The sequence below is a fragment of the Eriocheir sinensis genome, chromosome 67, assembly GCF_024679095.1.
Source record: "Eriocheir sinensis breed Jianghai 21 chromosome 67, ASM2467909v1, whole genome shotgun sequence".
Classification (NCBI taxonomy): domain Eukaryota; kingdom Metazoa; phylum Arthropoda; class Malacostraca; order Decapoda; family Varunidae; genus Eriocheir; species Eriocheir sinensis.
Window position 1 is genome coordinate 885528 of NC_066575.1, and position 19473 is coordinate 905000.

At 46.0% G+C, this 19473-nt stretch overlaps 1 long non-coding RNA gene across 1 annotated transcript in view; it reads right to left on the bottom strand.

The window, feature by feature from the left end:
- The window catches only part of LOC126987899 (uncharacterized), a 380175-nt gene that overhangs the window by 317217 nt on the left and 43485 nt on the right, over window positions 1-19473 (bottom strand). Inside the window, exon 3 of the long non-coding RNA XR_007741271.1 lies at window positions 15647-15787. This is a non-coding gene — a long non-coding RNA (uncharacterized LOC126987899). The remainder of the gene's footprint in view (window positions 1-15646; window positions 15788-19473) is intronic.

A 19473-nucleotide genomic window follows, 5' to 3' on the forward strand; every position in this document is an offset into this window, starting at 1 on the left:
GAAGGCAAGGTAGGGGGTTTAATACAGGTCAGCGAGGAGGAGAAGGAGGAGGAGGAGGAGGAAACATGGAAAACCTTGAAATGCAGGCAACAGAAAGCCTATTGGCTCATTACGAGGTCGCCCGCTTGGGTGATTTAATCTGCTCGACCGCCACTTGGGGCTTGATGAGCAGATGAAAGCACTTCGATATTGAGGAGCAGATGAAAGCCCCTCGTTACTCAGTTTACTCCCGACGCAGCGAAATGACGGTCGATTCTATATTTGAAGGAGTTGATGGTATTCGCATTTACTACTTCTGAGGGAAGATTGTTCCAGTGGCGGATGACTCGGTTTGAAAAGAAACTCCTTCCAATGTCTGTGTTACATAGACTCGACTGAATGGGTAAACCGTTATTTCTAGTTCTTGAGTTGGTTTGCAGTTCAAAGAATTTGGAGTAATCGACGTAACTGAACTTTTTCAGATACTTGAAGACTTGAATCATATCCCCTCGTAGGCGTCTTTTCTCCAATGTAAAGAGATTGAGTCGCTTGAGTCGTTCCTCGTACGGTTGAGCCCTTAAGGTTGGAATCATCTAACCAGGAGGAGGAGGAGGAGGAGGAGGACGACGAAGAGGAGAACGAGGACGAGGAGGGAGAGGACGAAGAGGAGGAGATTGAGGACGAGGAGGACGAGGACGAGAAGACGAGGAGGAAGAAGACAATGACGAGGAGGATGACAATGACGATGACGAGGAGGAGACGAGGACGAGGAGTACAAGGAAGACGAGGACGAGGACGAACAGAGGAAGGATGAGGAAGAAAAGGAAGACAAAGAACGAGGAAGATGAAGACGAAGACGAGGAGGAGAAGGAAGAGGAGGAGAAGAGGTTAAAGAGGGAAGGGGGATGAAAAATCAAAAGCGGGTCAAAGGTCACCCTGAGTCCGTGACCGAAGAGAGTTGACCTCGAAGCCACGTGGCGATAAGACGCGTGTAAATGTTTGTATACTCGTGTCAAGGCTCAAGACGCCTTCATTTGTATTGTTGCCCTCCGCACTTTTCCCCTTTTAACTATATTTACCTCCGTTAATTTCTTCTATTTACAAACGGATTTCCTTTGTTTAGCGCGACCCTCGGGTGTCAAGGAAGTCGTCAAGCGCAGGTGTTTGTAATCATCTTCATATTTACACGAATGAGAAGTAAAAGTTATGCTCAGATAATGTCCTTACTTACTTTATCCCTTCCAAGGAAAAATAAACCAAATAATGAGTTTTTATTATTATCTTGGAAAGTTTTTAAATGACCGAAGGATTTCTAATGTAGCATGATCATTTTCCCTTGTAGTTGATAGTTAGGTGTTAGTCGTTGATGTGTTGAGTATATTAGACAGGCCATTCTATTCATCATTTTTTTACTTCAAACGTTGCCCCTTGAGATCACATTATATTATAGACTTGTCATCCTAAAAGTTAATGGATATAGGTTAGGTTAGGTTAGGTTAGGTTAGGTTAGGTTAGGTTAGATATAGTGATACTTCAACGACCACAAACATAAAAGACTACAAAGTAACACATTTTATTGATTTGTTAATCCGTAAGGAAGCAATAATAAGCAGTTCACTTCAATCAAAGAAAATCTCTTGAAGCTATATCCCCAAATTATTGAACATCACTCAAAAAGAATATGGTACACAATTATATGAAAAAGGCAGATAAGTAGGTACATCACTAAGCCCACAGGCGAGACAAAAAAAAAAAAAAAAAAAATACGCCAAAATTATAGAATTGAAGAATAGAAGACAAATCAAGGACACCGTTACAACAGGTTTCTATCAGATACTCGCTCCACCTGTAATTTAGACGCACGTGACAGTAGTGATCTGAGGCAGGTGAGGGCGGGAGGGTGAAGGTTGAGAGAGTGGCAAGTGCGGGGCGCGGAAGGAAAGGGATTTTTGGTGTACTTCTTCAGGTCCGAGAATTAGTTTTGTGTTGTTGATGCTGCTGCTGCTGTTGTTGATAATGGTGGTGGTGGTAGTAGTAGTAGTAGTAGTAGTAGTAGTAGTGGTGGTGGTGGTGGTGAGGTTGGTTTTGGTAACATAAAAAGAAAACTAAACTTAAGACAATATAAATGGAACCTGAAATAAAAATAAATTAGACTAAATATTACGAAAAAAGAGAAAATTAAGAACGGAAGGCTAAAAGAGAAATAAATAAAGATAGGCGGTCAAGAAAAATAAAAAGCGAGCCGAGGAAAAAAAATAACAGTGAAAGAAAGGAAGAAAAACAAAAACAAAAAAAAACAAAAATCCATTGTTGTAAAAATCGAAGAATGGCAAAAACAAACCAGCGGAGGAGTAAAAAAAAACAAAAAAACAACAACAATGAATGAATGAATGAGTTTGGCTCGGAAGAAGAAAAGTTGAGAGGGAGACGCAAGAACAAGAGGGACAGTAAGGGAGATAGGAGAGGGGGGGGGGGGGGGGGGAGAGGGAATTGATGTAGGGCCGTAATGCATGCTGTCGAGGGGCGTCCCGGCTTGACCTTTGACCTGGGGCACGTGTTAAGAGATGCCACGTTAGCTCTGGTTCCTCCACTCTTCACTTCCCTCCTTGTTTATGTGCCTTTTGCCTCCTCCTCCTCCTCCTCCTCCTCCTTCCCGCCCCTCCTTTCCCTTCGTCTTCCCATCCCATCCCCTTCATTCCCTTCCTCTTCCCTTGCGCCTCCGTCACCCTTCATTCCCGCCCCTCCTTTCCCTTCGTCTTCCCATCCCATTCCCTTCATTCCCTGCCTCCCCCTCACTTCTCACCCTCTCTTTCCCTGCCTCATCCCTTGCATTCCCCACTCGCCTATCTCTACTCCAGTTCCCATTCCCTTCCCTTCATTTCATTCCCTTCCCCTTCCCTTGCGTCTTCCATCTTCCTCCCTTCCTACCTCTTCTTTCCCTTCCTCTTCCTTTACATTGCTTCCCTGTTTCTACTCCTATTCTAATCCCTTTCCATTCATTCCTTTCTTCTTCCCCTGTGTCTTCTGCGTTCCTCCCTTCCCATCCCTCCCTTCCCTCCCTCTTCCCTTCCATTCCCCCGCTTGCTTCTCTCTCAACTCCCTTTCTATCCTTTTCCCTTCCTCTTTCCTCTTCTCCTTTCCTTTCCTTTCTTCTTCCCTTGCATTCCCTCCTTTCCCTGCCTGTTTCCTCTTCTTCCCATCCCTTTCCCTTCTTTCCCTTCCTCTTTCCTCTTCCCTTGTGGCTCCTGTCTCCTTCCCTTCCCACCTCTTCTTTCCTTTCCTCTTCCCTTCCCCACTTGACTGTTTATCTCCACTCCTTTTCCCATTCCTCCCTTCCTCTTCCCTCTTTCCTTACGATCTCCTATGTGTCCCATGTGTCCTTTGACCTCCCTTTCTCTCCTCTTCCTTCCCCACCCTTCCCCTTCCTTGCAATCTCCCTCCTGTCTCTCTTCCGTCCTCTCCATCGCCTATAACCCTGTTCCCTCTTTCTCTCTTGTAATGACCTTCCCTTGCAATCTTCATCCTGTCTCTATATAACAAGTCCTCACCCACCTGATTCACCTCTCTCTTGCTCTGTTCCTTCCTCACGTCCTCACCCACCTGACTCACCTCTCTCCTGCTCTGTTCCTTCCTTTTCCATTTTCCACATCCTTCTCTGGCTCTTCTTCCTATCCTTTTGCCATTTCCCTATCTTCTACTATTTCTCGTAGTTTCCGTCTTTCTCTCCAATTCCTTTTGTCTCCCCTTCAATACGGTCTCTTCTTTTTACCCTTTTCTTTCTCTTAAATCTATAGCTTCCTTTATCGTCTTCCTTTTTTTTCATCTCGTGTTGGAATTCTCCTCTTCCTATTCTCCATTTTATACTATTTTTCCCCTCTCCGTCGCACACCTTTTCCCTAGCCATTTCGATCCTCCTCTTCATGTTCCTCGACTCCTCTTCTTACTCCTTTCCTTCAGAAGCATTGCCCGATACAAGCGTCATTTCTTTACTTATTGCAGCATCTCTTCTGCACCAATCGCCCGCATCGTTCCTCATTCCGTAAGGCCTCCATCACTCTTCAACCTTTCTCATCAAATCCTCCTCCACCTCCTCCTCCTCCTTCACTTGCCCATTCCCACACTGCCTTCCCACACTCCCTTGCCTCTCCTCCATCCCTGTCCTCACCCTCCCTCATCACGCCATCCCCTTACCCCCAATCTCCGTCCCTCGGCTCCTCCCTCTCCTCCACCTCTCCTCCACCCTTCCTTTGCCACGCCATATGTGACCTAAAACGCCATCTCCATCTCCCTCCGGACATTTCCCATCGACTCCATCACCGCCACGGACGCCACGCCCACCAGGGATCACGGCCGGGCCCCCCACGTACACCTGGACCCACGGCACCCTACCTGCACCCTACCTGCACCCTCCCCCACTCTCCCTCACCCAGCCAACACCCCAGCCATGGCCACCCAGCCTCTTCCAAGTATCCCCGGACTTGCAACTCTTTACCTGCAGTCCTGTCCACTCCATTCGATACCACTTTCACTGCCATCGCGCCCCTCCACCGTTATAGTCAGGCTTTCCACGTATAGCCCCCCACCTAAACCTCCACCATCCACAGCAGCCCCCTTACGAGGCCCCGACAAACCCCCTCCACACCCATCCCGCCCCTCCACCATCACAGACAGGCCACCACCTAAGCCCTCCTCATCACCTTCAACACCCCTATGAGCCCCCCGAAACCCCATACATGCAGCACCCCAGCCACACCTTCCTCGACCCCCAGCAGCAGCCTCTCCCCAGCCTACCATGCCCTTCCTTCCTCATGGTCAGGCATCATACTTGTTCTCAGATCCATAACCCGCAATCTTACACCTTCAACATCAACCCCTCACAGCCGCCCCTCTCCTCCACTACCCTGACTAGCCTCCCCCCCACCCCCGTTCCACGCAAATACAGCATCCCAGTCACACCCTCTTCCCGCCCATCAGCATCCCCTTATCGGCACAATCTTTGCAACACCCGCGCCAGGCCATCCACGCAGCCCTACACCTACAAATTCACGTATACTTTATCTCTCACAACAAGCATCAGCTCTCCCCTGACCACCCCGCCACTCTAAATGCCCTCACATCCACAACAACATTCCCACGCCTTCCTCCACCCCAGGTACAGCCCCCTAAGCCCCCTAGCCCCTTCAATACCCCGTTCAGGCCCGTCTTGTTTTTCCACACTAGCAGCACCCCACTCACCTTTAACCCCCCCCCCCTCCCTCAGCAGCTGCCTCAAATAGATCTCTAATACCTTTGTTTGGACCCACCGTACCACTACCACCCACCCACATCAAGCTACTAATTCCCTCTCCCTCCCCTTAAAACGCCCCACAACACCCACACTCTCCCCAGTAAATAACAGCCCCTCACAGACTGCCGCCTCTGCAACACCCCTCCCAGGCCCCCACTTCTGGCACCCACATCGCCCCATCTAAAGTCCCATTCACCCCTGTTAACAGCCTCCAAAGCCCCCCTGCACCTGCAACACCCTCACCAGGCCTCCCATGTACCCAGGCACTCACAACACCGACACTTACACCCTCTTCCACCCACAGCAACAACCACCTCCCTCCCGTCGCCGCCAGGGCCCTGCATCCTCTCGTCCAGGCCCTCCACATCCCCCCCGCACACAAACAGCCCCACCCACATCCTCTCCCACCTCAAGCATCTGCTCAACCACCCAGCACCTCCATTTTTAGAGTCAGGCCTCCACATGCCTAAGGAAAGTTCAATAGAATACCTTTTCTCATGGACCCTCAAACACTCTTTCTTCTCGAACCTGTACTTGTGTGTCTTCAGTAACCAAATGAACCTCCTCCTCCATCAAGGCCAGGCCCCCACGCACCCGGGCACCCACAGGCCCCCACCCACATTTTCAACGCAGCAACAGCCCCTTCGCCACCCCTCCCTTCCATCCTTGTGATCAAGCCTCACACGTTTTACCATACCCTCAGCCACCTCCCTACTACACCCTCCACCACCCCAAGACACCCCCTGCAGCAGCCCCGCCCCTGGAACACCCCTACGAGGCCCCCAACGCCACATCCACGGCGCCTCGTGTCCTCAGAGGCGCTGTGGGAGTGACAAGGCCTCAGTGACTTGCCTAAAGGACATGTATGTTTCTCCCTCGGAAAGGATGTCACATGTCAGAAAGACGACGGGGAGAAAATAAACCACAAATAATCTTTCCCATTCCATTCTTTGCCTCGTGCTTTTATTGATGCTACTTTGGTGCTAAAAAAAGGATGATGTACACTGGACTATTAAAGACAAAAGACAAACATAATGCGCAAGACACAACCTTTCATCAACTCGAAAAGACGCAATAAAACTACCCCCCCTCCCCCCCCCCTTCAACCACCACCGCCATCCCCTCATCCTTATTCCTAACACCGCCTCTCTTCCACACTAGGCCACACGCAAACAGAGACGACGAAGGAAGAGGGAAGGAGGAATAGAAGGAAAGAAGAAAGGAAGAAGGGAAGGAAGGAGAGGAGAATGGAGAGTAGAAAAGAGGAAACGAAGGAGGAAAGGAGGGAGAAGGGAATAAGAAAGGGAGGAGGGGGAGAAGGAAAGAAGAAAGGAAGAAGGGAAGGAAGAAGAGAATGAAAGAAAAAAGGAAGGAGGGAAGGAAAGAGAGGAGAAGGGAGAGCAGGAAAGAGGAAACGAAGGAGGAAAGGAGGGAGAAGGAAATAAGAAAGGGAGGAGGGGGAGAAGGAAAGAATAAAGGAAGAAGGGAAGAAGGGAGAGAAAGAAAGAACAGAAGGAGGGAGAGAAGGAAAGAAGAGGCAGAGAAGAAGGAGGAGGAATGATTCGAGGTCTCAAGATAAAAAAAATGAAGCCGAGAGAAGGAAAGAATAATGGAAGAAGGGAAGAAGGGAGAGAAAGAAAGAACAGAAGGAGGAAGAGAAGGAAAGAAGAGGCAAAGGAGGAGGAGGAGGAGGAGGAATGATTCGAGGCCTCAAGATAACAAAAAAAAAAGAAAAAAAAAGCCGAAGATGAAAAAAAGCCGAAACGAGCCGAGTAAAGCCGAATCCTGGAGGCCGGCGAATAGGTCCTCGTCTTCCTCTTAAGGGCAAAGCGCGGCGGTGTCGAGGCAGCACCTGGGCCAGTCGAGGTCAGGCGCCGGGCGGGACCCACCTGGCCTTTGACCCCAACGCATGTGCATCATCCACAGGCCAAGGCGGCTCGGGTTTCGAGACACCGAGACGAGACGAGACGAGGCAGTGTGCGTGTGTGTGTGTGTGTGTGTGTGTGTGTGTGTGTGTGTGTGTTATTTCGAATTACCACTAACTCTTTTTATCTACCTCTCTTAGTTAAGCTTTTCTTTTTTATTTATTTGGAGTTTCATATTCATCTTTTTTTTTGTCATTTTAGCTTTTTTAGTGTGTATGTGCATATTCATAAACTCGAATGTTTTTGTTTTTCTCTTCTCTTCTCTTCTCTTCTCTTCTCTTCTCTTCTCTTCTCTCTCTCTCTCTCTCGTCATGGGGGTGGAGGAGGAGGACGTGAGCAGCGGCTGGTGTCGAGGATAAGAGGAGGTCAGCGTAAGTGTGGAGTGACGCCTGACTCACTGGGGGGGGTTGTGATGGGTGGGGGGGGGAGGTTGTGATGGGGGTGGTGGTAGCCGTGGTGTTTGTGGTGGTGGGACTAGTGGTGATGGGGCTGGTGGAGGTGTGATGATGGTAATGATGATGATGGTGGTGATTTTGAGCCACCTCCACCTCCACCTGTTGCTGCTGCTGATGATGATGATAGTGATGGCGGTGATATGGGTTAAGCACACTAACTTAGGTTCATATTCTCAGTCGCTCACGCCTCTCACATCAGTTATTTTCAAGGGCTGAAATGGATATCAGTCGGGTTCTAATGCGTGTTCTCTTTCGCATCAGAGTACAGAAGATGAGTCGAACTACCACCAGGGTCATAAAACTACCCCAGGAAATCCCCACAACTCCTACGATAGCCTTGTCAAACATGTGTGCCTGGGGACTGAAATGTTGAAAGAATATGGCACTAATTTAAGTTACTCCAACCGTACAACTTGGAATGACTCGCTGACTTCAATGCTTCTCTCTCCTATATATTTTCTCTTTCGACATTTATCTTTTAAGTCTATCCTCGGCAATCAATCACTCACTCTTCCCACGCAGCTCCTTACGCGCGCGCACACACACACACACACACACACACACACACACACGCCGCGCAGCTTACATCAAAAGTCTCTAAGGCTCTGGCAAGATAGTGTTATGTGTGACGAGGCCGAGGCCCAGCTATAACAATTTCCAAGTATCCCGGTTACGTCAAACAGAGCAGCTTTTTAACATGCACGAAGCAGCTGTGCCGGTAAAGTTCATCAAAATATATACTTAAAATTTCACGGCCCTTATTCACGGCGCTGTCCTGGTAAAATTTAAGCAACCTCCTCCCTCCCCTGTCCCTCTCCTCCTCCTCATCATCAAGGTCAACGAAGAGACGCACCAATAAGCCTCAACATTCAAGGACACTGAATAATAAACTGCCAAAAAGTCTCTACACGGCACATATACCTCACCTGTACGTTTACCTGTACGCACACACACACACACACACACACACACACGCACAAAGCTCCGGGGGGCAAATTTATGTACACATGTTAAAGTACTCATAAAAAAATCCTAAGTATCTAAAGTAGCAACATATAAATTCATGGTAGCCAAGTATGGGTGGTCGGCAGCGAGAAGCTAAGCATACAAACAGCACCACAACCTAAGCGTAATGGACCCAAGCTGCAAGTACTCCCGTGTATATTTTGACGGGACGCAGCGTAATGAGGTGTTCGTGGGTCTCTCCTGGCACCGATTATGAAGAGTCTTGAGTGAGGAGGCGACGAAGTATTAAGGAGGAGGTGATGAATGCCCGGAGGAAACAGTGGTGTTGAGAAGTTGGAAAAGAGTTGGAAAGTTTCGTTTAGTCGGCGCAACATCTGTGGTCATATGCCGGTAGAGAAGTTGGAGAGAGGCAAGAAGCGAAGAGGAGGTTATGGGGGATGGAGAGTAGTGAGATTGTTCTGGTATGGGGTAGGAGTCCGTGCATAGAGATAAGGAGAGAAGGAAGGGAAAAAGGGGGAGGGTAGGAAGATAAACAGCGGTGGAGATGGACGAGTTTGAGAGAGGGGAGAGAAATGGAAGGTGATAATGGGATGAGGGAGATGAAGATGGGAGGGAATGCGTGAAAAGGGTTGTGTGAGAAAACAGTCCGACGAGAAAAAAAAAGTACGAACGAGAAGAGTACGTGAGAAAAAGAACGTGTCTGGCAAACGTTAGTGAGGAAGAAAAAAGTGCCAACGAGAACGTGTGGGAATAAAAGATAACGGGATTGACTCACCACACAAGGAAAAACTAAAAGAAAATACGCAAACAGAACACACATACAAAAATATTATATTCCTCCAAGAGACATAGGAAGAAAATGGAAAATAAACTACATTAAACACCTTGTTATTAGCGCAGCAGTAGCGCCAGAGAGAGATCAGGAAGGAAAACTAAGTGGGGCTGGAGGAGTAGGGCGTCGAGAGGGTTTGCAGCACCTGTGACTTAACATCGTGTGAGAAATTCATAAAAACTTCATTAACGCCTCACAGCTGCAGGGCCGCTGAGGGGCGGTGTGTGTAAAAGATTGTGGTGAAGAGTTGTAAGTTAATCATGGTAATAGGAATAATAATGAAGACTAAAAGCGAAATTGAAATAAAAGTTGTAGCGAAATTAGCGAAAGTGATACTGCGGAAAGACACATCACAGCAAATGAACATCGCTTTGTATTATGAAAAAATGGGAAACGGAAAAAAAAATTATAAAACGTTATCTCAAATATCGCAGTCAGGGAGGGAATTAAAAAAATGAGATCACACGAATAGAAAGAGCTCATGGTTAAAAATAAATATGTATGCAAGTAGAAGCCTGTAAAGTTAGCACGAGTAGACACTTTCACGTGGGCCCAAACCTTTGAGCAACAGCAAGTGTCTCCGGGTCTTACTAACGACATGACTGCGAGGAATTTCCGATCTGTTAAAAATTTCAATAATAATGTCTAATATATTATTTTTATTATTACGATAAAAGAATATCATCATAAAACTCATTGCTCAAGTGGCTTTATCTGTTTTATGACGATTGGCTCAGTTACTTATTTATGTATGTATTCATAAACCAGTCTTGATGATAAGTGACGTTCAGTGTTTATTTTTGTGACATTACTTTGTCACGTGATATTCTGAACTCTGTGAAGGAGACCGGTGATTTATTTGTTCTTACTGCTTCAACGACGACCCTTTTCTGCCATGGTCCCTTTGCCATTTACATTTTTTATCAGTTTTGAGCTACGAAGAAGGTACTTATGATTCGGAGTTCGATGACTTCAAGGACGCGATCAGTGTGCGCTTCGCTTAGCGCCAGTGAGACGCCAAGTGTTTCGAAACAGGAAAGGCCGAACACAACATCCCTGACCCCGCCCGTCCGCTAACGAAGCCTCAAAAGGAAGTTACGAGGCTTCTAGAGACTAAGACGACTCATCCTCTGCCTTTTCCATCGCCCTCCCTGCCCCTCCCAGCCTGCCGCCAGCCTTCAACCCATCACTCCCACGACCCCGCGCCGCCAACCCCGCCCACGGCCCTCGGCTACCACCTCACCCATCATCTTAACCACCCCCACCCAGTCCCAAAGACTTCACCGCCTTCACCCAACAATCCTACTGATATCACCCCTCTCACTTGGCAACCTCAATCACCCTCATTTAACCCCAAAGTCTTCATTACTCTCACACCCTAACCAAGCTACTTAAACTACCCTCACTCAAGCTCAAAGACTTCACCACCTTTACCCTCCTCATACAGTCTACCATCACCCTGCCCACTCAGCAACCTCAACCACAATCACTCAACCCCAAAGTCTTCACCATCTTCAGCCTATAATGTGACTTCTCTTATCATCCTTACCCAATAACCTCAACCACCCCAATTCAACCTCAAAATCTTCACCATCTCATCCTCACAAACCATTTTATCTCATCACCCTCAACCTTCTCATCTTGTAAACAATTGGCCTATAAAATAACTATCAGCTTCCTTGCGAATGAGATGTTAGAGAATGAAAAATTAAAATAAGGAAGAAGGACGGTGATAGCTATAAATTACTTAGTACATGACATGACTTATCTTAGCTGACTGCACCGTTCCCTCACTCTCAACCTCCAGTGCCCAACAAATCACACTTCACTCTGTCCGCCTTCACCGCTCACCATTGCTTCGCTGCGTGCCGCTCTCTCCACAATAACGGTTATCTCGTAATTACCTCTTCAACTCCGCCTCCTAGCCCTCCATGAAGACACTGCTGATTTTCGTTTACTTTGGTGAGCAGTTATTCCCCAGCCAAGATATCCTCCCAGCCCACAAGTATATTTTTTGTATGTGCGTGTGTTTACTTGTGACAATAATAATAATAATAATAATAATAATAATAATAATAATAATAATAATAATAATAATAATAATAATAATAATAATAATAATAATAATAATAATGATAATGACGTCAGTATAAATAAATAAACCTTACCAGCATCCTGATACTACCGATGCAAAACCTGCTAAATCAAAGGCCACCTCTGTGTGTGTGTGTGTGTGTTTGGGTACGACACTTCACACACACACACACACACACACACACACACACACACACACACACACACACACCTCTTCGTGGTGCAACTGGTAGAGCGCTGCGCTGCCAGGCTTCGCGGTCTGACAGGGCGGCGGTTCGAGCCCGCTCAGGCCGGATTCTTCCAGTTGACTAGGAGTGGTTACTGTCCCCCCTTGAGCAAGGGGGATGGGGTGTGTGGTGTGTGAGGTCCTGGCAGTACCCAGAGAGTCGGGAGGGTACCTGCTGGCGATTACGAGTCCAACTCGCGATCAGGCCGTGGTGAATTACACACACACACACACACACACACACACACACACACACACGAGCGCGCACACACGGACGCACGCACACGCGTACACACACACACTCTCTCTCTCTCTCTCTCTCTCTCTCTCTCTCTCTCTCTCTCTCTCTCTCTCTCTCTCTCTCTCTCTCATTTATTCTATGTAGAGGTACAGTTTTTTTCCCCTTGTCGAATTCCATGATGAGCAAATAACACACACAAAAATATATAAATAAAAATAAATAGATAAATAAAAATAGTATTAAATAAAATAATAAAATAACACACGCACACCTGAAGCCAGACACGGAGGCCACGATAAGATAAGCTGGGCGACAGGTGAGCAGGGAAGTCATTAAAGCCCAGGTGAGTGAGGCAGAAAAGGTAGGTCGGAGGTGTGCATTCAAGCGGGCGGGCAGGCAAGCAAACAGGCAGGTAGGTGGGCCGGCAGGGTGGCACATAGCTTTCAGGTGTATCAGCGAATAAAAATAGCGATATAAAAAATCAGATGAACCTAAAAACTGACTTCTGTCCTAGCTCATTAGAAGCAGAAATGTGCACTTTAAAAATCTAATAAAATGAAGTTTAAAAAAAAACCAAGTTCATAAATAATAGTTGATGTATTGCCTAAATATTATTAGACAATTAAAAGAATGAGTAAGGGAAACAAGAGCGAAAAATAACTTCAAAGATGTAAAACAGAATGAGAAAGCGAAAAAAAAAATGTAGGAAAAAAGTGAACATATACATAAATAATAATTGATAGATTACGTAAAATATTACTCGACGATTAAAAAGAACGAGTAAGGGAAACAAGTGCACAAAATAACTTAAAAGAAAGTGGCAAAAAAAAATGCATGTGCTTTTTTTTAGACAGACGAATCAGGGAAGAAGGTGCAACCCGATACAGATATTGTCATAACTCTTAGGAGGAGAGGCAGAGGAACGCGCGGAAGGCAGGCGGTGCGCGGGTAAGTGAAGCAATCAACAGGTTAGCGACGGGGAGGACGGCAAGAATGAGGAAGCAATACAGCGTCTGATAACACGATACGTAGAGAAAAGAGAAGAAGGAAAGAGAAGGCACTGGGGAAAAATGATAAGAGGAGAAGAGCTCAAAAAGTGAACGACGGGGAGGACGGCAAGAATGAGGAAGCAATACAGCGTCTGATAACACGATACGTAGAGAAAAGAGAAGAAGGAAAAAGAAAACACTGGGGGAAATGATAAGAGGAGAAGAGCTCAAAAAGTGAACGACGGGGTGGACGGCAAGAATGAAGAAGCATACAGCGTCTGATAACACGATACGTAGAGAAAAGAGAAGAAGGAAAACGAAAGCACTGAAGAAAAATGATAAGAGGAGAAGAGCTCAAGTAGTGAACAAAGGGAGACGGCAAGAATAAGGAAGTAATAAACCGACTGATAACACGAGATGCATGAAGGAAATAATAGAAGGAAAAAGAAAACATTGAAGAAGGAGGAGACGAGCTGGAGGAAAAGTATAAGCTAGAACACTCAGTTGAAGAAGAAAGGAACGGAGATAACAATGAAAAAAAAATGAAAAGAGGGAAAGTGGCAAATACAAAGTCAGATAATAAAACAATTGATAATACGAGGCTATTGTAGAAACTAGAGAAGGGAAAAGAAACCATTACAAAAGGATAAAAGGAGAATAGCTGAAACAAAAGGATAATATAGAACTCTCAGTAAAGAAAGGAACGCAAATAACAAAAAACGAAACAGAGATAACAAATACAAAGTTAGATAGCTAAATTAAGCCAAAACGAAGGAGCAGGTGCGCGTGAGGCTTGATAAGGAGTGCAAGAAGACCCAGTTGACACGCAGCCAGACGCACAGGAAGGCAGGCGGGAAGGTAAGTAGTTCCCGGGCCGGGGAGACACACAGACAGACAGACAGACGGACGGACATGCACAAACAGAACCGAATATGGAGGACAAACAGAAAGCAGAAAAACACAGTGATTTCCAGGAACCTTCCTCAACGCACAGAAGAGATACTGCTTTCGAAAATTAGCTTCTCTTCCGAAAATTTACGATAACAATGTAATACTCAGATTTATACCTATTATAGTAAACTTCCACTCATGCAAAAAAAAGTCTTAATATTTCCTTAGTTCTTCGACATACATATCATTTCCCTTTCCTTCAGTTTCAAACACTTTAAAGAAGCTTAAACATTGAAACGAAAACGCAGTGGAACGAATAAGGATCAAGTCATGTAGCAAATTCTCACTCACAGACAAATAAAATCGAGTATATTTCATCAGTTCTAAGACGTGTAGTAAACTTTCATATACATTTCAATTCCCTTTCCTTCACCTCTTAATAGGTTACAGAAGCTTAAACGTTGAAAAGCAAACGCAGAGGAACGAATGAGGATCAACTAGCCCGTTCGAAGAAGAGTAACGCTACACCACTCGCAATATTTTTCGATTTATTTTCTTTGCTTTGGGATCGATTTCACGGACCCAAAAGTGCCTCCCGCTGGCCGTCGGGACCTGACACGCGGGACTCCTCGGAACAGACAGAAGGCAGACGCGGAGGCAGTTATTCAGCTCCTCCCTCACGCATTTTTACCGAGCGGACATTTTCTTTTCGCTTTGCCTGCTAATGAGTAACTGGAATAGCTGTCTGAACGCCTTATTTAGGAAAGAAGGGAAAGCAGAAGTGGTGATTTAACAGGTGGTGGTATAGTAGTAGTAGTAGTAGTAGTAGTAGTAGTAGGAGGAAAAGTAGTAGTAGGAAAAGTAGTAATAGAATCGGCACTGAGGGATGAGTGGTGGTGACAGGCGTGATTATGATCTTAATTTTATGCGTGAGTTTAATGATGTCGTTGGTGGCGGTGCTTGCGGTGGATAAGTTATGGTCGTGGAGGTCGAGGTGTTTTTCTTTTCTTCGTATTTTTCCTTCCCCCTTCCCTTCCCTTCCCTTCCCTTCCATTCCACCTGTACTTGCCCTGTCTCTTCAGCTTACAATATTATCACAAGTTCTAATGTTTCAGTGTTTTCTAGCGATGTGATGTGTTTTCTTTTCTTCGTATTCTTCCTTCCCCCTTCCCTTCCCTTCCCTTCCATTCCATTCCATTCCAACTTTACGTGCCCTATCTCTTCAGCTTAAAATATTACCACAAGTTCTGATATTTAAGTGTTTTTTAGCGATGTGATGTGTTTTCTTTTCTTCGTATTCTTCCTTCCCCCTTCCCTTCCCTTCCCTTCCCTTCCCTTCCATTCCATTCCACCTGTACTCTCCCTATCTATACAGCTTGCAAAAAATATCATGCTTCTAGCGATCGGGAAAAAGAAAAGCTGCAAGTAAAAAAATCTAAATATCTCTGAAAGAATAATACATAAACACAACTATAACTTCACAACTTAGCTCTCTAGTGGATCTTGTGGAATCTAATACTTTTTCAAACCATATAAAGTGAAGGAAAACAAAATCAGCAACAGCAGGCAAAATAAGATTCCACACGCCTGATAAACTAACAATACACACACACACACGCACACACACGAACATATAATACAAAAGATCTTTCCTGACACACTCGCAACAATTTACTGAACAGAGCACGCACTAAGAAATTAAAAGCAGGATTATCAACTATCAACCTTACAATATGAGAAAAATGTACACTAATTAAATACCTGCATTAGGGACTCCCGGCAGGCCTCTCTCGGTGGTGCAGGAGGAGGAGGTGGAGGAGGAGGAGGAAGAGGAGGGCTAGGAGGAGGAGGCGGGGTAGAAGGAGGAGGGAAGAATGCGCAGCTAGATCAACTTCATCGGCACTGCAAAGGAAAAGAAGAATAAGGTTAAGGACAAGGAGGTAATGAGGGTGATGATGCTTGAAGGAGGAGGATGAGGAAGATATAATAATGAGAAGGGGGGGGGGGGGGTAAAAGGCGAGATGAGAATGAAGGACGAGAGTTATCTTCTAGAGTAAGTGGAGGAGATAAGGAGAACGAGGACGAGGAGGAGGGGGAAGGAAGGGGAGGAGGCGAAGGACATCGACAACAAGAACAAGGATGAGGAACCTAAGATAATAGAGGAGAAGGAATGTGGATCGATGAGTTGCAAGGATGATACCAAAATGAAGAGAGGAGTGAGACAAACAAAATCATGACACTAGAAGATAAACACAAGGCAACATGCACTAAGTAAACAAGGTCTGAAATCCATACTTTGAACTCCCGGACTCAAACTGATGCTGCTGATGATGATAGTGATAAATATTGATAAGTAACAACAACAATAAAAATAATAATAATAATAATAATAATAATAAATTGCCCTGAGAAGAGAATGAGGAGTAAAAGATTAAAAGAACAAAATAGAGGGAGAGGATCTAGCAGACAGCAAGGTGTAAAATGAGGAGGAGGAGGAGGAGGAGGAACAGTAGGAGGAGGGGGAAGGAACAACAACTACAAGAGCGCTTTTCTTGAACACACACACACACACACACACACACACACACACACACACACACACACACACACGAAATCAAAGAAAACAAACCATATATCAGATAATGTTACCTGTCGAACTGGAATCTTGAGGATGGGGGGGCTGGGGATGGAGAACAGGAATAGGTAAGAGGAATTACAGTGGTTTGGGGGACAAGGAAGGTTGGTTTGAGGAAGGCCATGAGAAGGGCATGAGAGTGGAGGAGAATGCTAAAGGATTCCACTATAAAGTCCAGTTGGTTGGGCCTGCTCGGGGAGTTTCAGGGCCATAGCGCTGGCAAATCTTTTTTAATCTCTATAGAATATCTGATACACAATTTCATATAGTACGTAGCTGACTTATGAGACACAGAGGGTCGTATTATTAGACATTCCGCCGCCCAAGAACACATACTTGACAAGGCTTTCGTGGGAGATGTGGGCATTTACAGGAGTAGTTGTATGACCCTGGTGTTAGTTTGACCCTTCCTCTGTACCGTTAACCTAAAGAAACACTCATTAGAACCCAACTGACCCCCTTTTTGACCTTTAGAAATAGCTGATGTTAGAAGTGAAAAGGTCTTATAATTCCGACAAGAGTGATGTATTGGGAGTGATGTAGCATCGCTCTGGAAAGATTCACGCCCCACGCAAGCGAACTTCATATTTGTGCCGGATTATATAGCTATTCTGCACCATACAGCGTCACACACTCCGCATGCTTTACCCTTGACTATGAAAGAAATATATAAAAAACAATTATATACTGAGCCTTCATTTATAGTAAGGAAAGGATTGTGGGAAAGGAAATAGGAAGCAGAGGAAGTACTGAAGGAAATAAAATATACAGAGCAAGAGAAGCGCTGAAGGTTGGAGAGTGTCTAAGAGGAAACAAGGATGAAAGGATGGAGAGTCAGGGGTAGGAGGAGAGGGAAGGGGGGGGTGGAGTTTGAGAGCCGTGAGAGCCCAGGATAGTAGAGAAGCAAGGGTGTGAGATTTACGTGGAAGATGAAGATGATAAAGAGTAGGACGAGGAAAAGGAGGTGGAATGAAAGTGATATTAAAAAAAAGACAAATTAATGCATCTTTTCCTCTCCTTCCCATTCTCTCTCCCTCTCCCTCTCTCTCTCCAATCATCATGCCACCCCAGGGATTGTCTACCTGGGCTGATTAGGAACCTGAGCGTCGTAGGTAACAAACAGGTGAGGAGACAAGGCCGAGGAATGCGGGAGGATGGTGGCGGAAGAATCTGCGAGGAATGTGGAGGTGAGACATGATCCGCCGACTGGTGATGGAGAGATTAAGGCGCCTTAGATTAATGTGAGCGGCTGCCGGAGAGGATATCTGGTGAGGGATTGTGTTAAGCTGTAAATTACTCTCCGTCAGGTGGTGATGAGGTGGAGGCTGGTGATGTGCGGTGACTGTTTGCAGAAAAAAAAGTGTGGCTAGGAAATAAGCGTTATCTAAATGAGCTTACGGAGATATTTTTCTTTTTTAATGTGTTTATAATAGCCGCATTTCTTCTAAAGACGTACAGCATTTTTTCCAAGGATTAAGGACACACGCTTACGGAACCTGCACAGGACAGGTGATGTTAATTAAGTCTATTAACACTCTTGGATGCCGTATGGAAGTCAGCTCCATCACCTCAAGGCTGAGTTTAGCCATACGTATTCACAAAAGTCCATGATTAGTAGACATCGCTAAAAAGTAAATCCTAGCAAATTTCAGATTAATTTAACTTGCAGGTGAGAATTATAACGTAACAGGCCGCGCGTTTTCAAGCAGGTAATGGCCAACTAAGTGCCGCCTGAGACCTCTAACACCGGAAGTTGAGATGAGCCGGGTTGCGCGAGGGTGACTAAACCCCAAACAAACACTAATTTCTCTCGCGCCGGGCGTGTGTGTGTACGTGTGCGTGCGTGTGGTCTGGCGGGCATAAGGCCTCCTTCTTCTCGCTCATCTTCCCCGCGGGTAATCTGGGGCGTTAAAACAGTGTCCAGATAATGCCTTGCCCTCCGCTACACCTGCCAGCTGTGTGGACCTGTCGGCTTTGTTTACCTTACGATCAGCTGCTTTATTCCCGGCGGCCACGACAGCTGAGTACACCACGACAGTACAACGGCGGCACCACGACCACACTCACCCCGGCCGTGGTGCTCACCCTCCGGAGCTGACGCAGAGTGTGACTCACAGCGTAACGCAAGAACGGGTGACGTCAGCCTCGTCTGCAGCAAGAATAGAATGCCGCAAGAGTTTAACAAAAATATATTGACGAAGCGGAGCGGAGGGACAACAGAGGCGAGAAGTAACTTGATATACGCCAAGAGCCGAGAGCAAGCTGAGTAAGTTGCGGGGGTGACTAGTGACTGAGTGAGTGAGTGACGCCGAGTGTGTTGGTGGCGAGGACAAGTGAGTGAGCGAGTGGCTGCTGGAGGGACAGAAAGGGTTGCTCGAGTGACTAAATTTGCATGGAGTGACGGTGCCCACAGCCAGAGCGACTGATTGGAGGGAATGAGGATCTGATTACTGGGACTCGAGAACTTGACATGAGTGATTGTAAACCGACCAACAGGGACTGAGGGATTGAAGTGATGTCAAGACTAACTGGCAACACACCGACTTGAGTAACAGACAACAGAAACATAAGTACATAGGAAAACAAGAGAACTACAAAAGACGAGCCGACATATACAAAGCAGCTCCAAGCGGTCCATTGTTGCTTATATGCTAATGCTGTCCACCGTAACCCTGCTAAACACAAAACACATGCCTGCTACGTCGATTCTAAAGCTAATAAATAAAGTGTCTGGGAACCTAGAAACAGAACATTGCGGAAGGTTCTCGTTTATCTATTTTATTTGTCATTTTGCTTTATTTCCTTACCATAGCCAAGAACAAAACAAAAGGGATAAAAAAGATAGAATAATGATCTTTGTGGCAAGTAAATGTAACGACGAGTGAAGAAATGACGCAGAGACGGACAGCGAGAGACGTACGGAGGAGCAGACTCAGTAACCTGGACGTACCGG